This window comes from Bactrocera dorsalis, chromosome 1 (assembly GCF_023373825.1).
Source record: "Bactrocera dorsalis isolate Fly_Bdor chromosome 1, ASM2337382v1, whole genome shotgun sequence".
NCBI classification, from domain to species: domain Eukaryota; kingdom Metazoa; phylum Arthropoda; class Insecta; order Diptera; family Tephritidae; genus Bactrocera; species Bactrocera dorsalis.
In genome coordinates, this window is record NC_064303.1 from 70,404,772 (window position 1) to 70,429,582 (window position 24,811).

Below are 24,811 nucleotides of genomic sequence, written 5' to 3' on the forward strand. Positions count from 1 at the left end.
GAATTCATAGACGTCATTATGGACAAGAAATAAAAAAGTGCCGAACAATTGGAATTGCCAGAGTCATTCACATTTCAACACGATAATGACCCGAAGCATACGGCTTATGATGTACGCATGTGGCTGGCACATCACATAAAACATACATTACCGCATCCTCCTCAATCGCCCGATCTTAACCCAATAGAATATTTGTGGGAAGAACTAGATAGGCGCGTTAAGAAGAGAGCGATATACACAAAAGCTGAGTTGAAGGTGGCACTAATGGAGGAATGGCAGAATATTGGCGCAGAAACGACACAAAAATTGGATTCATCAATGCCAAACCGGCTAGAAGCAGTCATCAAGCAAAAGGGCTTGGCCATAAAATATTAATTTTATATTTATTTTGAAAATTCTTTATTTATTCTTCCAAATCAATTTCATCCCCTTCAAAGTAATCCCCTCCCGATGCAATGCACTTATTCCAATCTTCGAAACACTGGTTGTAGTCACTTTCCGGGATGGCTTTCAGTTCCGTCTTCGCTGCGGCTTGAATCTCCTCTATCGTATAAAAACGGTGTCCCCGGAGCGGTCTTTTAAGCTTGGTGAACAGCCAGAAGTCGCACGGCGCCAGATCAGGTGAACACGGTGGTTGCGGAACGATATGGGTTGAGTTTTTGGGCAGTATGGGATGGTGCATTATCGTGGTGTAAAAACCAAGAATTGTCTTTCCACAATTCCGGCCTTTTTAGGCGGATAGCGTTACGCAAACGTCGCATAACGTTCAAATAATATTCCTTGTTGACTGTTTGACCGGTTGGAAGGAATTCATAATGCACAACACCACGATAATCAAAGAAAACAGTCAACATGACCTTGATTTTTGAGCGACTTTGGCGCGATTTTTTTGGTCTCGGCTCTCTTTTGGCACGATATTCGCTCGATTGATCGTCTGTTTAGGGGTTGTAAGCATAGATCCAAGTCCCATCGCCAGTCATAATGCATTTCATGAAACCCTGGTAGTCGGAAAGCATCATTTCACACACTTCAATGCTACGCCTTTTTTTCCAAAAAATTCAATGTTTTCGGTACCAGTCGAGATTTAATTGTCAATCGAGGGTTTTTCAACACCAAATCTTTGATTTGTTGAACGTGAGCTTCGTCGGTTGAGGTTGATGGTCGCCCTGGATGTTCTTCGTCTTCGACACGTTCACGGCCGGCTTGGAACTCACTATACCACTTGTAAACATTTTTTTTAGACATAGCATCATCACCAAAGGCTTTCTGCACCATCCTCAACGTATCCGCAGCAGAAAATTCATTCCGTAAACAAAATTTAATGCAAATTCTTTGCTCAACAAATTTCGACATCGCAAAAAACGAAAAACTTTTAGCAGCTCACAAAACGACTCGTATCTCAAACACTAATAAATATTTTGACATGAAATTTGACATAAATGTGATTGACAGTACTAACAACCTAAACAAAAAAATTCTCCAAATCCTTCGACGCGCGCAGTTTAAATTCAAATGTCACCTTATTTTAGTATAGTAGTATAGTTTAGTACTTTGTATACATAGTAGTATAGTTTACTACTTTGTTATTGTTTTTTTGTATTTTTATGGAGTGTGCCAGTAGTTTTGTTTCGCTATAATTAGCACTTTTTTCTTTAATAATTACTATTCATTAAATATAAGAGATAATTAAATTAATTAAAGCAAATATAATTGATAATTACTCGTCCTAACTAAGGACTTTTTTTAGTGTTCAAAACTTATTTTATAAGTGGTAAAAACAGTGCTAAAGTAAGGTATCTTGCTGTGCCAATACTTTTGTTCATCACTGTAAATGGAAAAGTAAAAAAAAGCAAGCATTGAAAACGATATCAATATTTTTTTTTTTCTCAAGTTTATAAAAAATTTTCAAAAATTGTGTGAAAAAATTAAATTGTAAATCTATAAATTTGTTAAGAGTTTTTTTTTCTAACGTCGACTTTACAAAGACACTTGTATTGAACTCTCTCAGTTATGGCCGACAGCTCTCCTACTGGTAGAGGCTATTATGGGATTCTGGAAATGGATCCCCCACCCACAAAAAAAAAGAACAACTCAATAAAAAAGATTTATGCTTAAACAAACCACCATTTTTTTTGCCCTAACCTCAATTACGGAAAATCTCGATAATAATAAAAAGATTGACTCCCAGAAAATTTTAACCATCAAAAGTACAAACAAAAGCGCTAAACGGTATCATTAGTGAGAAGAATAGAAAACTTACAAAATTTACACGTGATGATAACTCGTTCTCGTCAACCGCAAAAAAAACGCCGTCATTTTAATAGAAACTAATATATGCGAAATTATCTGTGAATATCATACAAAATTTAATACCGTAAAAGTCGTGATATTTTCTCCAGCTTTAACAAACCTTTCAGAAAAAGAAATAACAACTGGCCTTAAGGATCAAAATGCAATCGAAGTTAATAAAATTATAAAAAGAACAAATTAAATGTATTAACTGTAATTCTCAGCATAGATCAATAAATAAAAAACAAATGTGGTGTCGTGGGACACCAGGTAGGAACGAAGTTCCCTCGGCTAATGTAGAATCGATACAATTTGCAAAAAAATTTTGCTGATTAGTTTTTATTTAAGTACAGAAAGTATTAAGAAAATTTAGTATTTCAAGAAATACTCGTAATGAATTACGTAAAATAAAAAAAAAGTTGTAATTCAAATTAATAACTAAAATAACAAAATAATAGTCAAGTTTGGTAAAACTAAATGTGCATGCGTATAACTTGCCCAAGTAACTAAAAGAATTTCACATTTCCGAGTTCTCTACAATCGACTTGGAAGTTTTGGGTATAGGTGGTGTTTATACGCATTTCTTTGATTTAGCCGAGGCTTACTTTCGCTGCAGTTTTTTGCCCCATTGATGGTTTTCTTTTTGCAAAGATGTTTGTTATTAAACATATAATGTCTCCATATAGTCTAGGTCTTCGAAACTTCTACTTTGACCCCAGCTTATTTCTCCCGTTCCGTCCAATACGATGTTAAGGGAATATTTAAGTCTAGATTCAGAAATTCCAAGTAAAAATGTAAATTAATATTTTTAATATAATTTTTTTTTTATTATTTTAACATTACAAGAATACATAACAAAATCTGAAAATAGGTACCGGGGTCTAAGTATACGGTTTCCTGGGAGCTTGAACAGTTTTGATTGGATTTAAACAATTCTTGGTCATAAGGTGGCATACACTAAAGATATTAATTGTGCAAAGTTGTATCCAGATATATTCATAGCTACTTGATTTGTTTACTGGAAACTGAACGAATCAAGTGGAATTTAAAATTGTGCTGTATGGGAAGTAGGCATGGTTGTTGTCCGAATAACCCACATCTGAGTAGACTGTCTTATTAAATCAATTGATTTTAAGGGGACCACTCTATTACCGAATGCATTCCAGATTATGACGTGTATTGAACGCCTCTTGGAAGTCGATAAAGATAAGATAAAGAGGGAAGCGTCATCATTTCATTAATTTTTTCTATACCGGAAACAAAACGCTTTCTGGAGTCTTTGTGACAGGGGCCTAAGATCCTGGGTCTCAAACAAAGATACTTATAAATAGCTTTTTGAGCTCGAAGAGCTTACAGCTTTCTTACGGTTTTACTATCACTTTTTTCAGTTAGATCCCGCAGCAAAATCCCTATCTCCTCCAACCCTGCCGTAAGGAACTTCGTTCCAATATGTATTGTTTTCAATTAATTATACTTTTTAAGGAAAACGAATTGAAAGAATATGGCAACACAATGACACATTCAAAGCTCTAAAGCTTATTCACAAAAGCGCAACGTAAACTTTTTCAATGGTGAAAAAATGTGCAGGGGAGCGAACACTTAGAGCCCGCTTAAAAGTGTGCAATTAATACTTTTTTCTTACGGACTTTTTCTTACGGATTTACTCTCACTTTTTTCAGTTAGATCCCGCAGCAAAATCCCTATCTCCTCCAAGTCTGCCGTAAGGAACTGCCAATAATTCTTCGCTAAAATAAAAGTTAAATACTACATTTTGAGCATTATAACAAAAACTCAAACCATTAACCAACCTGCGCCAAAAAATATGCAACAATTCAATTCCCCATAAACGTACTTAGTGCAAGCACAATTCTCACTCAAAACTAATTTGCATACACAATTTTGCAAAACCTAAAGGTAGGCTATAACTAGTGATCTTACAGTCTTCTTCTTATGGGTTATTTCTTACGGTTTTACTATCACTTTTTTTCAGTTAGGTCCCGCAGCAAAATCCCTATCTTCTCCAAGCCTGCCGTAAAATTCCAATTTCCAAAAATGCCCAACTTATTTTAAAAATCAAGGAATCCTTAAATATTTTATAATAAAGCGAACGTCAATTAAAGAAGTAGTAACTTATGTGAACTACTGTTCACCAGACTACTTTACAAAGGAAAACTCAATAGAATCACTGGAACTAACCACAGACTAAATAATCACAGCAACAACAACAACCAAAAGCAACGAAAATCTGCAAAAAATAATAACAATACCAAAACCTATTGCTGACGACACAACTACAAAACACAAACTTTATATAAATTAATTAAAAATAAAAATACTCAGATTTTATTCTACCAACGAAAATTTATCATAATAATACCACTAATCCCAGCAATCAAAATAAAGAAAATCCTCCCAATAATAACTTTATTGTAACTCCTATTAGCTCCACAACAAAACCCACAGCATTAAATTTTCAGGAAGAAACCGAACCAACTATAATGCAGGAAAACAATGTTGAATATAATTTCATTGGCAATACCAGCAATTTTGCCGAAAACAATTAGGTTTAACAGAATAATAAGGCTACAGACACTAATGACATTCTTTCTCAACTTCACTACAATAACCAGAAAAATACAATAACAGATTCTAATCCTGAATAACTAACTCATATCTCCGTGCATTTTTTGTAATGAAAGTTCTTCAGTGGAATATCAAAAGCTATTGGAGCAATTACAATAATTTGGAGATGTTAATAGCGGAATTCCAACCTCATATCCTAGCATTGCAAGAAACGCATATCAATGTGACATTGATAACGATCAAATGCCCAAAAGGGTATAATCTTTATCTTCACAATACGAAAATGAAAAATAAATTAGGTATTGAATTTCTCATCCGCAAGTATATATGTCTACAGTGCAAACGGCAATAATTCCAAATTTCAAATAGCTTCTACCCAAGCAAAAATTAGTCTACAAATTAATATACAAAATATTTACCTAAAATCAAACATAAAAGTTTCTCCCAATGAGTTGAATACTGATACTAATTTTGTGAACAGTATTATATTGGGCGATATAAACGGGTGACATGCACTGTGAGGCCCCCACAACACCAACTCCAGAGGAATAATGTTTGAAAGTTATATACTACAAAATAATCTGTGTATTCTTAACAACGGCAAATATATTCACTATTCCACTCACCATACGAGGGCTGTCCGATAAATAACCGACCTAACCATGATGCACGCGACTTTTTCAAATTTTTTTTTTTTTATTTTTCTACATAGTCTCCTTGTAACTCCACACACTTCTCCCAGCGATGCTCCCATCTCTGCAACCCTTCCAAATAGTACTTGGCGTCTTTGTCTGCAAAATACGAGTTCACGAAAGAGATTGCCTCCTCATTTGACGAAAATCTCTGGCCGCCGAGCGCAGTTTTAAGTTGAGGAAACAAAAAAAAGTCGCTTGGTGCTAGATCCGGTGAATAAGGTGGATGGTCAAGCAGTTCGAACCGCAATTCGTGGATTTTCGCCATGGCGACTGTTGAGGTGTGAGATGGTGCGTTGTCTTGTTGGAACAAGACATTCTTTTTTTGCAAATGTGGCCGATTTTTCGAAATTTCTTCCTTTAGCTTGTCCAATAATGATGCGTAGTATGCTCCTGTTATAGTTTTTCCTTTTTCAAGATAGTCGATAAAAATAATTCCATGGCTGTCCCAAAAAACACTCGCCATCACTTTCCCAGCCGAATACACAGCTTTAGGTTTTTTGGGGCTGGTTCCCCCTTTTCAATCCACTGTTTAGATTGGTTTTTTGTTTCGGGCGTATAATGATGAATCCAAGTTTCGTCTACAGTTATCAATCGGCGCCAAAACTCGGTGTTATTGCCTCTAAACTGAGCCAACAGAGCGCTGGAAATGTTCATGCGCGCACGTTTGTGGTCTAGCGTAAGCAAACGCGGCACCAAACGCGCGGACAGCTTTCTCATGCCCAAATCTTGGTTTAATATGTGACAAACAGTTTCTTTTGACATCTTCATAATCTCAGCTATTTCCCTAACTTTAATCCGGCGGTCGTCTAGTACCAATTGATGAACTTTAGCGATGTTATCGTTAGTGGTTACAGTTTTTGGACGCCCAGGACGTTCATCATCTTCCAAGCTCCTGCGACCACGTTTAAATTCAGCTGTCCAAAATTTTTCATTGGTAAACGATGGTGCAGAGTCACCATACACAGAGTCCAACTCATCTTTGATTTAAGAAGGCGTTTTGCCTTTCAAAAATAAAAATTTAATTACAGCTCGATATTCAATTTTTTCCATTTTGGGGAAATCACCGAAATAGACTCACAAAAACGACTGTCAACAGATAATTGCGCAAGATAAATTTCTGAAATTTTGGCGAGTAGCTATTATAATATGCACAATTTGAAGTAGAAACTTTTTTTTCAGATGTGCCGCTAGCTTCACGTTGAGGTCGGTTATTAATCGAACAGCCCTCGTACTTTATCTGCGATTGACATTTCAGCATGAGCATGTAGTTTTTTATCGAAAGAGATAAATTGTGACACGGTGGACGATATGCCCGGTAGTGATCATAATACGAGTATGTGGAAAGTTCTGCGAGTACTATCCACAACCATAGATTCAAAAGTGCAAACGCAAACTGGCCTTTCTTTTCAAAGAGATTAGAAATAGAAGTAGACCGATATCCGAACACTGATAACATTAATAAAGAGACGAAAGCTATTAGGCGAGCAGCCAATGTAAGTATTTCGCAATCTAAACCAAACAAGAAAAGACGTAATACCTGTTGGTGGACAAAAGAGCTGCAAGAACTTAGAAACAAGAAAATGAAATACTGTCATGCTCTAAAAACACCTTAACCTTACATAACCCGCTCAACTATAAGAAATGTAATGCTCTTTTTCGCAAAAAAGTAAAGAGGCAAATACTAGCTCTTTTCAAATTTTTACGGGTCATATCAGCCCAAACACTCCAACACAAAAAGTCAGGCGAACAGTAAGAACTTTTACGAACAAACCCACTTTTGCTACATTCAGTCAATTAAATCTTCTACAGGAATTACAACAGAAGCGGCCCAAATTGCAGAACAATTTTTGCCAATTCTTTTGCATAGGCTTTTGCAGATGAACATTTTTTTTTGAATACCTTTCTGCAAAAAATCATGTCCTCAAATCAGTGAATAAAATTTCAAAGTCTGCTAGTAGTCTTGAAGAAGAAATTACACTGTTTGAACTAGAAAATAACCTTCAAAATACTAAGGAGAATTATCCTACACCGGACAGAATCACCTATGCAATGATTAAAAACGCACTTCTGGTGCTAATAAGTCGTTTAATTAATTTATACAATTTAGTTGTTAAAACTGGTGCGTTTCCCCACGTTCTGGGAAAAAATCTAACGTCATTTGTATTCCAAAAAGTATGAATAAGAAAGGTGACTACCAAAATTACCGTCCTATCTTGCTTTTATCATGATTAAGCAAAAAAATAGTATCAAAACGAAAACTGTTCTGTTATAAGAGTTTATTTTACAAAAGCCTTCAACCGTATAGATGTCCACTCTATATTCAATCAACTCGATCAGTGGAAAATTGGCCCGGAAATTTACAACTATACAAAAGCATTTTTATCAAATAGAACATTTGCGGTCAACGTAAACGGATATAAATCAAGCTTAAAAAATTAGAAAATGGAATATCACAAGGTTCTCCCCTATCGGTGACGTTATTTCTAATCGCATTTCAAAAATAAATGCTCTATATAGTTAATAACATATCCCACTATTTACAGTCGTGGCCATAACATTTGCAACTAATACATTATATTAGAAAAAGTATATACATATATATTAGCATTAAACTTTGAAGACCGTTGATTAAACATGAAATAATTTGGTATTTGTACTTTTATTTAACATTTTTCGACAAAAAAAATGTCATACATAAACAAAAAATAAAAAATTGATTGATGATTTCAACTCTTAAATTACGTGGACAAAACATATGCAACTTTTTGGAAACAATCCTAAAAAATAAATTTTACTGAAATTGTTTTTTTACTACTTCGGCACATCTTTTCGGTATTGAAGCAATTAAATTATCTATGGTTTTCATCGGAATCGATTGTCAAGCTTTTTGGAGTCTATTAAAAAGTTCATCTCCATTATTATATTATCCGTAGGGACCGTGGTGTCCATTCCATAACAACAATGTTATTTTCTTTCAGTCATTGTCCTGTTGGAAGACCCAACGCAATGGCATTTCCCATTCAGCATATGGCAACATGACACTCTCCAAAATACATTTGTAGTCGTATTGAATCATAATTCTATTAATCTTATATAATGGTTCAACTCCGTTAGCAGAAAAGCAGCCCTAGTCTGCAAGTTTAATGGTAATAACACAAGGTGTGTTCCAAAGTAAACAGAACTTAAAAAAAAAAAACAGAACAAATGTTTTTATCGGCAAAATAAATTTATTTTATTCAAAATATTCTCCTTTTGCTTCAATACAGTTTTTTGTAGCACGGTCCAAAAGCATGTCGAACGAGTGTTTTAGTTCGTTGGCCGGTATGGTCGCCGGTATGCCGGTGCAAGCTTTTTGAATGGCCTCTACGTCTGCATAACGCTTTCCTTTCATGGGAAAATGCATTTTTCTGAAAAGGAAGAAGTTGCACGGTGCCATATCAAATGAATACGGGGAGTGGTGAATGGTTATAATATGATTTTTGGTGAAATAATCGGTCATAAGCGTCGCTTGATGAGAGTAATTTTTAGTCGTCAGTCAATTTGTGCGGAACAAACCGTGCATGCCCATTTCGTAAGGCCAAATGCGATAAATCGATGTTTTGGAGATGTTTAATTCCATTTCCATGAATTTCAATAATGATTTCGGCTGATTTTTGATGAATTCACGCAAAGTTTCGATGGAATTTCCGGTAATCACGGATTTTGATTGGCCCACATGTCGATCGTCATTTATGTCCTCACCACCACTTTGAAAACGTTGAAACCACTCGTGCACTCTACTACGGGATAGGTAATCATCACCATAAACTTGTTTCATCAATTGAAACGTTTCGGTAAAAGTTTTAACAATTTAAAAAGAAAATTTAATGTTCGAAGCTCATTTTCGCACCGATAACACAAACATACTGATACTTAAAACGCAATAACTTCACTTCCAAACAATGAAATGTCATGATGCTCACTGCATAAAGATAGAAGATTCTAACGCACCAGTTGTCATATAGATGGCGCCAACAAACGCGCTAGATTCAAAATATCCTGTTTACTTTGGACCGCACCTTGTATACTTGTTCTGAAATAAAGTATTAGTTGCACATGTTATTATTATTATTTCGAAGATTAACGATGTAAACACTTACAAAAATGATTTGAAAAATTTGTATGCTTCATTTGCAAACAGACCATTAACATCGGGTACATCTATTAATTTTGAAAAGTGTTTTGAAATCTATAAGCTGCTAAAAAACTTAAGATCTGTTTGGTTCTAGCATCTACAGTTGATGGTAAAAGAAAGCGGTCGTTTTCGCGTGTTTCATATCGATCGATCAGATAAATGTCATGACTTATCCGATAAGGATGTTATGGAAGGTTCACAACGTAAAAACCACCTAACAGTGACTTAAAAGCAATATTTATTGTTTTATAGAAATCTAAATTTCAATCTATTAGACTACGTTTGTGGTCAGAGTTAGAGAACATGGTGTGCCGAATACCCCAGAAATTTGCAAATCTCAATCTTTGGTGCGGGCAGCTTCGTCAATAGCACTATAAACTGTGCGTGCTGCTTTTGATAAATGGCGGAATCGTTTGAGGGCTTGTTTGAAAGCCATACGACTATTTAAATTTCAATTTTATGCCTAGCCAATTTAATATATGTATTATTAAAAAAATGTATTAAATTATTGAAATATTAAACGTTTGCAGGCAGACACAAAGGGAGCATCAGATAGACGCCAGAAGCCGGTATTATTGGGTATTCTAGGCGAGATGTCCATGTTAGAGATTGTGGTTACGAAAAAACAAAGTTTATGGTTGTCACGATTCCTAGAACTTAATTTCGTATTAAGTTTAGTGATGTTCCATAAGAGTTGCTGATAGCTTTGAATAAACAAGAGGCATTTACCGGTCTCAGTTGTGTGTGGAAATGCTACTTACTATAATTTATGCATATTTTTGCAAATGTGGATTTTTAAGCTTCGTTTTGGAAAAAAGCATAAATTGACAAGGAGTCAAATTAATTTGTTGGTTTGTGTACGGAGATGCTAAAATTGTACAAGTTAACGTATCACATACGGCTTTTCAATTTTGCGTTACGTGAAACATAAGCAGTCACCAATCTCGCACTAATTACAAAATGTCATGCGATAATCATACTCCACACCAGCAAGACGCCAGACATGGAAATTGCACCGCCAGACGGAGATTATCTGCAAAACACACTGCCAGCGGTATTGACTTAGTTGGTTTCATTAAAATTGTAACCCATTTCGACTCGTGGATTAATTGAAACTGTTAGGTATATATTAAAACCAAAGGTAAAATATAGTATAACATGACGCATTTTTTTTTTTTGAAAAGAGAAAGGGGTCGAATAAACTATTTTTCGATGAAAAAGTAAAGGTATTTTTTGGAGTGCACGTTGAAGACTCAACAAAAAGTCTTCTGCATACAATATTCCAAATGAATCAATTGGATGGCAAATCATACTTCAGTATGTAGCTCAAAAAGATGTATTCACGATGACGTTCGATGCATATTGCGCAAAAGGAATTATTCTGCCAACTAATTTAGATGAGCCTTTTAAAAGCAACTCTATAAGTTTGTATTCACTCTTTAAAGCCAGGGCAGTAGCCACTTCTAACAATGTCAGACGAGGCGGTTTACATTTTCCATTTTTAATCAATCAAAAAATTTTAACTGTCCTACCAACGCTGTCCTACCAACACTATACAATTACAAATGATGTCATAACTACAATGAAGCGGTTATATCTCTTACAACTCTAATCAGTGTTCTATGGAATGGACACAAGCCGTCAAATTAATTGGAATAAGTTCAGGTGTACCCGAACGAAAAAGATCAAAGCCGAGGTAATTATTTTGGGTGTTGCCAAAGCTTTATATTGCAAAATGCAGCGGATTACCATCATATTTTGTATTTTATTAACTTTTACTTACGACTAATAACGGGTGATTTTTTTGAGGTTAGGATTTTCATGCATTAGTATTTGACAGATCACGTGGGATTTCAGACATGGTGTCAAAGAGAAAGATGCTCAGTATGCTTTGACATTTCATCATGAATAGACTTACTAACGAGCAACGCTTGCAAATCATTGAATTTTATTACCAAAATCAGTGTTCGGTTCGAAATGTGTTTATCGACAAATTTTGTTCAGCGATGAGGCTCATTTCTGGTTGAATGGCTACGTAAATAAGCAAAATTGCCGCATTTGGGGTGAAGAGCAACCAGAAGCCGTTCAAGAACTGCCCATGCATCCCGAAAAATGCACTGTTTGGTGTGGTTTGTACGCTGGTGGAATCATTGGACCGTATTTTTTCAAAGATGCTGTTGGACGCAACGTTACGGTGAATGGCGATCGCTATCGTTCGATGCTAACAAACTTTTTGTTGCCAAAAATGGAAGAACTGAACTTGGTTGACATGTGGTTTCAACAAGATGGCGCTACATGCCACACAGCTCGCGATTCTATGGCCATTTTGAGGGAAAACTTCGGACAACAATTCATCTCAAGAAATGGACCCGTAAGTTGGCCACCAAGATCATGCGATTTAACGCCTTTAGACTATTTTTTGTGGGGCTACGTCAAGTCTAAAGTCTACAGAAATAAGCCAGCAACTATTCCAGCTTTGGAAGACAACATTTCCGAAGAAATTCGGGCTATTCCGGCCGAAATGCTCGAAAAAGTTGCCCAAAATTGGACTTTCCGAATGGACCACCTAAGACGCAGCCGCGGTCAACATTTAAATGAAATTATCTTCAAAAAGTAAATGTCATGAACCAATCTAACGTTTCAAATAAAGAACCGATGAGATTTTGCAAATTTTATGCGTTTTTTTTTTTAAAAAAAAGTTATCAAGCTCTTAAAAAATCACCCTTTACAGTGCAACAAAAAGAATGAAGTCGAAATACCTGAAAAGTGATGTTATTTTTCTAGTAGCTTTTGTCAAGAACGAGAATCCGGTACTGAAATTTACCAAACATACCCAAAACTCGACTTAAGCTTAAACCCCGATTTTTAGAACTTTTGAGCATTATTAGCCCATATTCTAGCTAATAATCAACCGATTTTTAATTTAAGAACGACTTAGGAAAGAAGAAGAAACTCGGACGTTTCGAATGATATATAGATGTCTTAATAAAGCTTAAAAATGTTTTTCAATCCTAGCCTATTTTCCTGCAAATGTTTGCCTTGTTCATCAATGAACTGGTCCAGATTATGTGGGAAGAATTTCAAATCTTCTTCTTTACTGGCGTAGACACCGCTTACGCGATTATAGCCGAGTTAACAACAGCGCGCCAGTCGTTTCTTCTGTTCGCTACGTGGCGCCAATTGAATATTCCAAGCGAAGCCTTGTCCTTCTCCACTTGGTCCTTCCAACGGAGTGGAGGTCTTCCCCTTCCTCTGCTTCCCCCGGCGGGTACAGCATTGAATACTTTCAGAGCTGGAGTGTTTTTATCCATTCGGACAACATGACCTAGCTAGCGTAGCCGCTGTCTTTTAATTCGCTGAACTATGTCAATGCCGTCATATATCTCGTACAGCTCATCGGTCCATCGTTCGCGATACTCGCCGTGGCCAACGCGCAGAGGACCATAAATCTTTCCCAGAACTTTTCTCTCGAAAACTCGCAACGTCGACTCAGCAGTTGTTGTCATCGTCCAATCCTCTGCACCATATAGCAGAATAATAAGTAACTTATAGAGTTTGGCTTTTGTTCGCCGAGAGAGACTTTACTTCTCAATTGCCTACTCAGTCCGAAGTAGCATCTGTTGGCAAGAGTAATCCTGCGTTGTATTTCCAGGCTGAAATTGTTTGTGGTGTTTACGCTGGTTCCAAGATAGACGAAATTATCTATGACTTCAAAGTTATGTGACGTGAGAACCAAGTAGCGAGTGCGAGTGCGCCACTGTAGTAAATGCCACAAGACCTATTCGCCTCAGTCCTTGTCCCGTCCATCACTTTTCTTGGACGGTGGTGATGTCAGCCTTCACTCTAACGAGAACATCAACCAGTTGGGCAGCGGCACCTTCTCAATTAACGGACCGGACATTCCAGGTGTATGCCCTCAATTCGTAGTCCTTATTTCGTTTGCCATTATCTTCATCAAAAAGGGGTTTTCATCCGAGGCTTGTTGTTATTTTTCATTGGGTGCGCACAACCCAATGACCGCGATATAACTTTAGCTTCTGTTATTTTTAAGGAATTTATCACATAGGGCTACAAAAGTCTTGCAAATACTTATGGCCACTAATACGCTATAAAATCAACATAAAAATATTTTTAGACGTTATTAATTACTGCTTACTTTTACGAACAAGTTAACCTAGAAAGTATCACAATCAGCAGACGGGGTGTCGAGAACATTCTTTGCAGATATTTTTAAAATACATTTGACCAAACACTTCCTAGGTTTTGAATATAAAAAGAACGAGCCCGAACAGGTCTTCCACTGTGATTCGCCGGTACGTTCCGATGCCGCGCAGTAGTGATATTTTCCGTTCTTAAGTAAAATATTGTAGTAATAAGTACTATGTGTATGATAATACATCCTAACTTTAAGTTATTCTAATTATACTTATATATAAAGGAGTAAACCATTGACGGGTTAATTTAAATATAAAAGAGTAAACCATTGAAGGATTAATGTAGATATATCCCGTTAACTTAAGATTCGTTTTCAGTTATTGTTGATTCTCTTTTAAAGTTCATTTGTATTCATTTAAACACATTCTTGGTTGTCATTGTGTTGACACATATATTCATGTTGCACAAGTTCATGTGTCCATTTCAAAGATGTATAAGTAAATACATAGCATATAAGCAGAGAAAATGAATGTATGTTAGAATGAGTATATGTAACCGTCTTCGGTGAAAAAGCGATCAGTACAGTTTGAGAAATAAAAGTGTAAGGACTTGGCATCCTAAAATATTTACAGTGGATCGCAAATCCCATTTTTCTTGCGGATACGTTCGACATAATCGTCTTGCCTCCAAAAACTACAAATTCGACTCGGAAAATGTCGATGGTGAGGAGAAAATACTGAACGATGGAAATGAGTTTCTGTCACAGGAAAAAGCTGGCCATATTGAACTGTCGTGCGCGTACAATGAAGGCAATCCAAATGCATCAGTCAGTTGCGACGAGACCGAGAAACATTCTACTGATTTTGAAGTTGGTTCAGGTTCGCGTGTGACGTCCAAATGCAGAAAACAAGTGAATATGTCCGAACTAAAATGGACTGGAGCAAAAAACTGTAATTGCTCTTGCGAGCTTCCGGTGAACATTGAACTTGAAAATAAGGAAACATTATTTAGCAAATATGGTATGTAGTGCACAATGACCGTAATTTATATTTCCGAAGCGTATTTTAGCATATTTCATCAATTCAACTTGTTTATCGATGATGAGATGGCTTCGATGTACGAAGAACTATGCGAAAATCGATCACAACGATTTGAAATTTGAGATGGATTCGGATGGAAAATGTTTATCAAAGGAAAGTCCATTAGATTTGGCTTCAAATAGTGGGATTTATGTTCGTCTGATAGGAATTTGTATTCGTTTGTTCTACCATTCGTGACTATCGTACGAATAAAGAAAAACGTTTTGACGTCCCAATATCTAAAAAATAGAGCGCGGCTGGATGTGACTACACATTTGGCCGAAACAAAAATGCGCTTTTAGTCCGGTTTCTACACATTTATTTTATGTATATTAAATTGTTCAAAAAAAAGGTGCGTGTGGAGTCCCTACGTGCGGAAGAAGTTATATTTCTTGGTGATATTCAGAAGCAAAATGCGAAACAATAATACATACATATATCGCTCATTTGCTGCAAGACCGGCATAAATCAGAAAACGTGATTTTTGAGTTAATGTTGCAGAATTGTTCGTTATATCATACTTCATGTTGAGTGAAAAATTCATATGAATACCTCTTATATGCTCCGCTTGAGAAGAGGTGTAAGGTTGGAGTCACCGTGTAAGGTTGTAGTCAGTTGAAAACTTTAAACGCGTTTTCTGGAAAATCGATTTTTTTGACTTATGTCGGTCTTGCAGCAAATGAGCGATATTATGTCGTTTGCACATTTGTCTGTATGTTTGCGAAAGCAAATGTTCTACAAAAGAATATTTCTATACTTAAACAAAATTATTAGAACCATCGTATGTTTCTTATGTACATGCATAACCAAACCATACTTAAGTCAGTGCAACCTAAGTGTCAATGGCGGTGTTGGTGGTAAGCGCTTGGAAAGTCAATATGCTACCACAGCTGTGCAGAGGTTCGAATCCGACAGATTAAATTTTTAATTTTTTGCTTTTAACATCGTGTACTATGCAAATAAATATTTTTCTTACTAATAGAAATTAAATTTATCACAGCAATATTATGTGTATGTATATTATGTATATTGCTGTGATATATGAAAAAATGCATACATCTTCTATCCTATCTTGTGTATCTGCACATGCTCTTATGAGTGTATGTATATGCATGTGCGCGTTCAGAAATTGAAATCATATTTTCATCACTTATCAATATACTTATTACATGTGCGCGCATTGACTTGCATGTTCATACATTCATATATACTTATATGTACATATATTTGCATACATTGCCAAACAAATAATGCACATGCATACAAACATACATATGCGTACACATATGAATATGTCACCAACAAAAAATTGATCTTCACAAGACAATATGACAGCCAAATTGGCGAAGAACAAGTGTAGTAAATTTCATAAAAACATAAAACAGAGGCCGTAACATCTCCCCGAGCATGCCTTTGCCAACAAGTCGTCTTTCGCGACGATGGCAAAAGCTAAAAAACATAAATTGCACAACTTTATGGTGCTTCTCGTAAAAATCTGCGTCGATATGTAATGCCATAGAAATTCTATTGCTACGAATATGGAAATGACAACGAAATAATGCAAATATGCATTTTTTTAAAGGTCATTAATGATTTTGAAGAAATGAAAGGAATGAATGATCCTGAGAAGTATAGTCTTAACTTTTCTACGGCCAACGCAAAATATTTCAACCAAAAGGAATTTATTCATTAAAATTACCACTCCGAAGTCGTTTTATCCGTTGTAAGCGAACGATTTTCGAAGAAACATCATTTCTAATATGCCACAAGACAAAATTAGAAATGAACTTCTTAAACCTCACGCTGTCAGATAAAACGATATACCTCGTCATCGCGGGTCGATTTCCAAAAATGGAAATGAAGACACACAGAAATGATTGTGTGAAGTATAGTCTTAATTTTTCAAGGGCCAACGCAGAGTATTTCAAACAAAAGACACATAAAATAGTTGAGAATTCACAGAAAGACAAACGAAAGAAAAAGAACTATAACTTCAATAATGCACAAGCATACAAGCATACATATGCGCACACATGTGAATATGTCACCAACCAAAAATTGAAACATTGTTCTACAAAAACAACAACAGCATAAGCATGGTAACAATGTGTTGTGTTGTTGTGTCGGCCGAGCTGTGCCGAAAGAAACGAACAAACGATCGCTTATTGTCACCGCTTCGCTTGCTGCTCGAACATCATCGCAGACAAGGTTGCGTTAGATGCATATTGAGCAAGGTTGCGCAACTTGCATTTAATGCAACCTTTTCCGGTGTCGTATAAGGACTTCAATAACTTGTATTCAATATTCTTTCAATTCTTTTTGTTCACATAATAACGAAAGGGTTGCATACTAAAAAATAATCAGCGTTAGCTTATATTTTACAAAAGAACCGAAAGAAATAAAAAAAGAAAACAAGTAATACCCAAAAGCAGGAAATAAATAAATCATTATTAATTAATATCGTATAGAATTCCTATCTGCATTGGCATTTACAACGATTTTTTTTAATAAAATTTAACAGCACAAACAACAAAAGATAAATAACACCTGTACTTATAGCGCATAGTTATAAAGACGTCGGTTTTGAGTAAAAAACAAAAAAAAAATGTTTTTGTTGTTGTATCGGAAAATTATGCTGAGTTGACAGTCCTTGGCCGGATAAAAATCCGGGTACAAAAAAGTCTTTTTTATTTGTAAAATAAGTTAGTTTCAAATTTGTGCACAAATTACGTTGAACTCGATACTAAAAGTATTCTTTAAATCAAATCAGAACTTATTTACTTATAAAATCATCTTATTCTTTATTGGTGTAGACACCGCTTACGCGGTTACAGCCGAGTTTACAACAGAGCGCCAGTCATTCTTTTTTTTTTGCTGTTTGGCGCCAATTGGGTAGCCAGGTCCTTCTCCACCTGTCCTTTGGAGATCTTCCTCTGATTTCCCCAGCGGGTATTGCGTCGAATACTTTCAGAGCGGGAGTGTCTTCGTCCATTCGTACAACATGACCTAGCCACCGTAGCCGCTTTCTTTTAAATCGTTGAACTACGTCAATGTCGTCGTATCACTCGTACAGCTCATCACTCCATCGATTGTAATATTCGCAAAATCTTTCGCAGAACCTTTGTCATCGTCCTCTGCACCATATAGCAGGACGGGAATAATAAGTGACTAATAGATTTTTATCTTTGTTTGTCGAGAGAGGACTTTACTTGCCTACTCAGTCCGAAATAGCAGCTGCTAGCAAGAGATATTCTGCGTTGGCTTTCGAGGCTGACATTGTTGTTCGTACTGGTTCCAAGATAGACCTACGACTTCAAAGTTATGACTGTCAACAGTGACGTGGGAGTCGAGTTGGGATTGTACCTTCTCGTCTTAGCTCTACAGCTCGAATTATTTTCTCCAAGAGTAGATTGAAGAAGTCGCTTTGTCTGAAACCTCGTTTGGTATCGAAAGGCCTTACCGATCCTGACGGATCCAGCCGTATTAGTTTTGCGTGGATCCCAATTTCAGGTATAGGGACATAAAAGCAGCTTTTCGCGCTCAAAAGCAGCTTTGAAATCGATGAAGAAGTGATGTGTGTCGATCCTCTTTTCATGAGTGTTTTTCAAGATGAATATCTGGTCAGTTGTTGATTTTCAAGGCCTGAAGCCACACTGATAAGGTCCAATCAGTTTGTTGACGATGGGCTTTAATCTTTCACACAATACGCTCTTTACGATCTTATATGCGATGTTGAGGAGGCTTATCCCAGGGTAGTTGGCGCAGATTATGGGGCCTCCGTTTTTATGGATAGGGCAAAGCACATTTTTATTCCAATCGTCGGGTATGCTTCGGTCTGACCATACTCTACAAAGAAGCTAATGCATGCTCCTTGTCAGTTCTTCGCTACAGATGAGAGTTGCGCGCAAAAAGCCATTTTTTTTGCGAAAGCGTACATAAACAAGTACGCTGAATTTTTGCCTAATGTGACACGGAAGTGGGAGGCGTTAGGATTTGGGGTTGTATTTTCAAATTGCCAAATCATGGGCCACGTGATATATTTCGACATTTTGAAGAGAAACTTACGAACTAGTACAGAAAATCTCGAAATTTAAGTGACTTTCCAGTTTTGTTAAAAAATTTTGTGCTTTTATTTTTAAGGTAATTCAGGGCTTGCGCTTTATTTTGGCCAGATTTGTTGTTTTTATTATCATAAAACTCGTCAAGTTACAAACTAAATAAATTATTGATTTATAAAATACTGTTATTTGGTTTTTTATTTGTTTATATTACTTAATAGTAAAAATAAAATTAAATATTTACTTTGATCAGTGTATATTCATATCGTAATAAGACTATAAAAACAAGAAACAACGTTTACTTCGGTTGCAGTAAAGCTATAATACCCTTCGCAAATGCAAAAACTACCTTACAAGAACTTGATTTTGTGATCGGGCAGGTTTTATGGTAGCTATGAACCATTTATTCGGAGATTCCATTACTTCTTTGGATAATAATTCATGTCGAATTTCGTGAAGATATCTCATCAAATGAAAAAGCTTTCCATACAAGCACTTAATACCCATCATTCAGTTTGTATGGCAGCTATGTATTATATTAATCTGATGTGAACAATTTCTTTGGAGATTACACTTCTTATTATCTCTTAGATAAAAAACCATGCCAAATTTTGGGAAGTTATCTCGTCAAATAACAAAGCTCTCCATACAAGCCATTCAGTTTGTATGCTATAGTGGTCCGATACGGGGGTTCTGACTAATGAGCGATTTCTGGGGGAAAACAGGACAAGTACAAAACTTCATATTAATATCTCAAAACGGCCAAGGCTATGTCAAATCAGCTCATGCTATGCATACAGTAATGATCAGAGAAATAACACACTTTGAGAATGTAATAAAAAGACGTATATTTTCAATAAAAACAGAAAAAAAAAATATTTTTTATTAGCATCACATAAAGTGAGCAATAAGTGAGTTATTTATAAAAAATTAAAAAGCTCAATAGTTCTTAAAAAATATGATTGAGTTTCCTATTGCGTGTTTAGGTCTGTACATATAAATAGCACGGTAAGCCGATTGTGCGGAAATTAAATAAATTATTTAGAAATCTAATAAATATTATAGTGTTTAAGCACTTACAACGCTAGTATTTTGTTGTGTGCCCACAATTTTTCAAAATTGCTTGACATTGTCGGGGCAAGCTCTCCATATATATATCTGACACTTTCTCATTTTTTTAATTTTTTCTTGGCAATCTGTAACTTAACGTCGTTCCATACATTTTCAATCTGGTTTGCGTCGGGACTTTGGACTGGCCAGACGTCAATACTTTCTGCAGTGAGCCAGTTCTTCACACTTCTAGCTGCGTACGTTTGGATCATTTTCATGCATAAAAATTCAATTCATTGGCATCGATTCAAACGCGAATAGTTCCATGGTATTTTGCAGAATGTTTAGGTATGCGAATTGAAGTTATACGCCTGACATCTGGGATGATGAACAAATGGTTTTCTATCGGATCCGATATAGTTAAGCTTAGTTTTATCGCTCCACAGAACCCTTTTTCACAATTTGTCGTTCTTTTCTATACAATCTTTAGGAAAGGCTAGCCGTGCTCTGTTTTTTTTTTTTTTTTGATAGGAGTGGTATTTTCCGACTGATTCGTCCAAACAACTGACCATCATTGAGAAACGTTGTGGAAGTCAAGCCATACACTAACGTTATTGTTAGGATTCACTTACTTGATAAAACTGAAAACATATTTGAATTTTAAAAGTGTGTTATTTCTCTGTCCCATGACTGTACATTAGGGTGTGTCATTCTGAGGCAATCTTTTTTCAACTGAAAAACAGGCTTAAAACTTTCGAATATGTGTAAAAAAGAGTCACTCAAAAGATGAGCTCTTAATATTAATATTAAGAGGTGCCTCTTTCATATTTTCTGTTTTCCATATAAATAACATGGAAAAAAATCATTTTTTTTGTGGTGGTTATTGTGGGGAGGTTTTATATGTGCACGCGATGGCTGCCAGTAAGGATGGTAAACTCGATTCCGATTCTACTCGATAATCGAGTTTTCTCGTTAAATAATCGATTTTTCGGAATCGATCTTCAGTAGTCGAAGACGATTAAAAATCGGTTCTTGACATATATTTTATACGATCTCCTGGCGTAGAAACCGCTTACGCGATTATAGCCGAGTTAACAACAGCGCGCCAGTCGTTTTTTCTTTTCGCTACGTGGCACCGATTGGACATACCAAGAGAAACCAGGTCCTTCACTTGGTCCTTCCAACGGAGTGGAGGTCTTCTTCTTCCTCTGCTTCCCCCCGGCGGGTACTGCGTCAAATACTTTCAGAGCTTGAGTGTTTTCGTCCATTCGGACAACGTAACCTAGCCTTTTAATTCGCTGAACTATGTCAATGTCGTCGTATATCTCGTACAGCTCATCGTTGCCCATTGAATGCATTATTCGCCGTGGTCAATGCGCAAAGGACCATAAATCTTTCGCAGAACCTTTCTCTCGAAAACTCGCCACGTCGACTTATCAGTTGTCATCGTCCAAGCCTCTGCACCATAATAAGTGACTTATAGAGTTTGGCTTTTGTTCGCCGAGCGAGGTTTTAGTTCTCAATTGCCTACCCAGTCCGAAGTAGCACCTGCGTTGGATTTCCAGGCTGACATTGTTGGTGGTGTTAAATAGACGTTATTATCTACAACTTCAAAGTTATGACTGTCAACAGTGACGTAAGAGCCAAATCGCGAGTTCGACGACTGTTTGTTTGATGACAGGAGATTTTTCGTATTGCCCTCATTCACTGCCAGACGTATTTGCTTTGCTTCCTTGTCCATCTTTGGAGAAAACAGAGCTTACGGCGCGGGTATTGAGGCCGATAGGTTTTATAAATTTCGTGGCAAACTTAATATCCCCTGTTCAGGCATAAAAAGTTAATGGTAAGTGCAAAAGAACTATGTAATGTTTTAAATAAAACAAATATACACTGTGACGAAAAAGTACCCGGAAACTGTAAATAAAACGCACTATATTTAATTATTCATCAATATTTATTTTGTCGGCGCAGCTATAACCGCTAAACGGTGTCTTCGCCAATAAAGAAGAAGTTTTATTTTGTCGCTTGCAAAGTAATCCCTACCAGATTTAATACACTTATGCCAGCGATTTTTACAGTCCTCGAAAAACTTTTCATAACACCTTTTTCGGATGGCCTTCATCTTCTTCATAGATTTTTGTTTATCTCTTCAACAAAAAAAATTCACACGGACCCAAATCTGGTGAATACGGCGGTTGATCGATGAATTCGTTGCGTTTTTTGCTTTAAATTCTGTCATAATGTGATGGAATTGTTCTTTCAAAATCTTCTTTATCGAGACGAGTACAACGTTTTATATCGAAAATATCCACCAAAATCTTTAGGTCGGACTCGCGAGAGATTTCGAGCACTCCTAACATCTCTCTAACATTTGCCTTTTCAAGCACCATACATATACTTCACTTTTTTAATATTTTCATCAGTTGAAGAGGTCAAATGTCGTTTAGAACATGACATATCTTCAACGATCTTTCGACTGTCTTTGAAGCCTTTGTACAACTAATAAGCTTGTGTTATTGATAAAACTGAATCACCGTAAGTTTTTCTTTTTCCATTTCTTATTCTATCCATTTTAATTGAAAATAATATAAAAATGACAGTCAGCTGTTTACGAGAGTTTCAAACTCGCATATCTGCCGTCTGTCACCTACAAATTTGGATCTGATTGAGTACGCTGTTAATCCGGATAAACGCTGCCGTCGGTCAAGCTGTTGTAGTTTATTGTGAATGAAAAACAAGCCATCCTGACAGCTGTTTTTCAAATTTTCAATAATGAAAAAAGAAGTTTTATGTTATGATGCAGTTTTAAAATTAACGTGTTAATATATTTTTGTAATAAGATGGTTTTGTAAGAATTGGTCGGCTAATGCAATGTTTATCTTCTATCCACTTTCATAGAAAATATTAAAAAATGGCAATCAGCTGTTTACCAGAGTTTCAAACTCGCGTATCTGCCGTCTGTCACCTACAAATTTGGATCTGATTGAGTACGCAGTTAATCCGGATTAACGCGGTCAAGGCTATTATAGTTTAATGCCAAAAATGCGCGATATTCACAAATTATCCATGCTTTCACACGAGTATACTACATATGATGCTTTACATAATGGAATTGGGATTTCCCATCCTTTAATTAATGTTGTGAAACTAAGTATGTAAACACTTCATGTAAATTAATATTTGAATCATGGTAAGGAGCTGGGCTTGTCATGTGAGCAAATAAAGTAAATCTCCTTATCCATTATTGCACTATGTTTGAATTATACTTCGTCTTTATCTTGATAGAGATGGAACTGCTCGATAAAGTATATGTCAATATGTTAATGCATGATTTTTTGCACCGGTTGTGATTGCAGATGGCCTTTGTAGAGGGTGATTTTTTAAGAGCTTGATAACTTTTAAAAAAAAAAAAACGCATAAAATTTGCAAAATCTCATCGGTTCTTTATTTGAAACGTTAGATTGGTTCATGACATTTACTTTTTGAAGATAATTTCATTTAAATGTTGACCGCGGCTGCGTCTTAGGTGGTCCATTCGGAAAGTCCAATTTTTGGCAACTTTTTCGAGCATTTCGGCCGGAATAGCCCGAATTTCTTCGGAAATGTTGTCTTCCAAAGCTGGAATAGTTGCTGGCTTATTTCTGTAGACTTTAGACTTGACGTAGCCTCACAAAAAATAGTCTAAAGGCGTTAAATCGCATGATCTTGGTGGCCAACTTACGGGTCCATTTCTTGAGATGAATTGTTGTCCGAAGTTTTCCCTCAAAATGGCCATAGAATCGCGAGCTGTGTGGCATGTAGCGCCATCTTGTTGAAACCACATGTCAACCAAGTTCAGTTCTTCCATTTTTGGCAACAAAAAGTTTGTTAGCATCGAACGATAGCGATCGCCATTCACCGTAACGTTGCGTCCAACAGCATCTTTGAAAAAATACGGTACAATGATTCCACCAGCGTACAAACCACACCAAACAGTGCATTTTTCGGGATGCATGGGCAGTTCTTGAACGGCTTCTGGTTGCTCTTCACCCCAAATGCGGCAATTTTGCTTATTTACGTAGCCATTCAACCAGAAATGAGCCTCATCGCTGAACAAAATTTGTCCGAAAAAAAAAAACCGAACACTGATTTTGGTAATAAAATTCAATGATTTGCAAGCGTTGCTCGTTAGTAAGTCTATTCATGATGAAATGTCAAAGCATACTGAGCATCTTTCTCTTTGACACCATGTCTGAAATCCCACGTGATCTGTCAAATACTAATGCATGAAAATCCTAACCTCAAAAAAATCACCCGTTAGAATAGATTTTTTATAAAAATGGGCGTGGCCCCGCTCTCTAATAGCTCGAATATACTTTGTTCACAAATTACTAAAGCTATGTTAACCAAACTTGCTGAAAGCATAGTCCTCTATCAGCACCTCATTCATTGTGAAAGGAGCAGAAATAACCACGCTCACCTCCCATACAAAGATTATGTTAAAATCTGCTGAATATATCTATAATTTTGTGAATATATTATTAATCAATGCACCAAAACAGTGATTTTAAGCTCTCCGCTTAACTTCAAGCCGTTTCTTTTGGTAATATATTCGATATTTGAAAAAAAAATATTCCGGCATTTTTTCGTGACCACAGTGTTGTAACGCCTAACCTTCTGTTGAAATCAAGATTTAGTCTCCACATCCCTATTATAACCTTCTTCGAGTATTTGTTTGTTTCGGTTGGC

The 24,811-nt window shown here is 36.2% G+C and overlaps 1 protein-coding gene and 1 pseudogene across 3 annotated transcripts in view; one reads left to right on the forward strand and one right to left on the reverse strand.

The window, feature by feature from the left end:
• Positions 1-24,811, forward strand: part of LOC105227509 (protein diaphanous) — a 130,722-nt gene that overhangs the window by 82,139 nt on the left and 23,772 nt on the right. The window lies entirely within an intron of this gene.
• Positions 16,673-16,871, reverse strand: LOC125775889 (small nucleolar RNA U3; annotated as a pseudogene).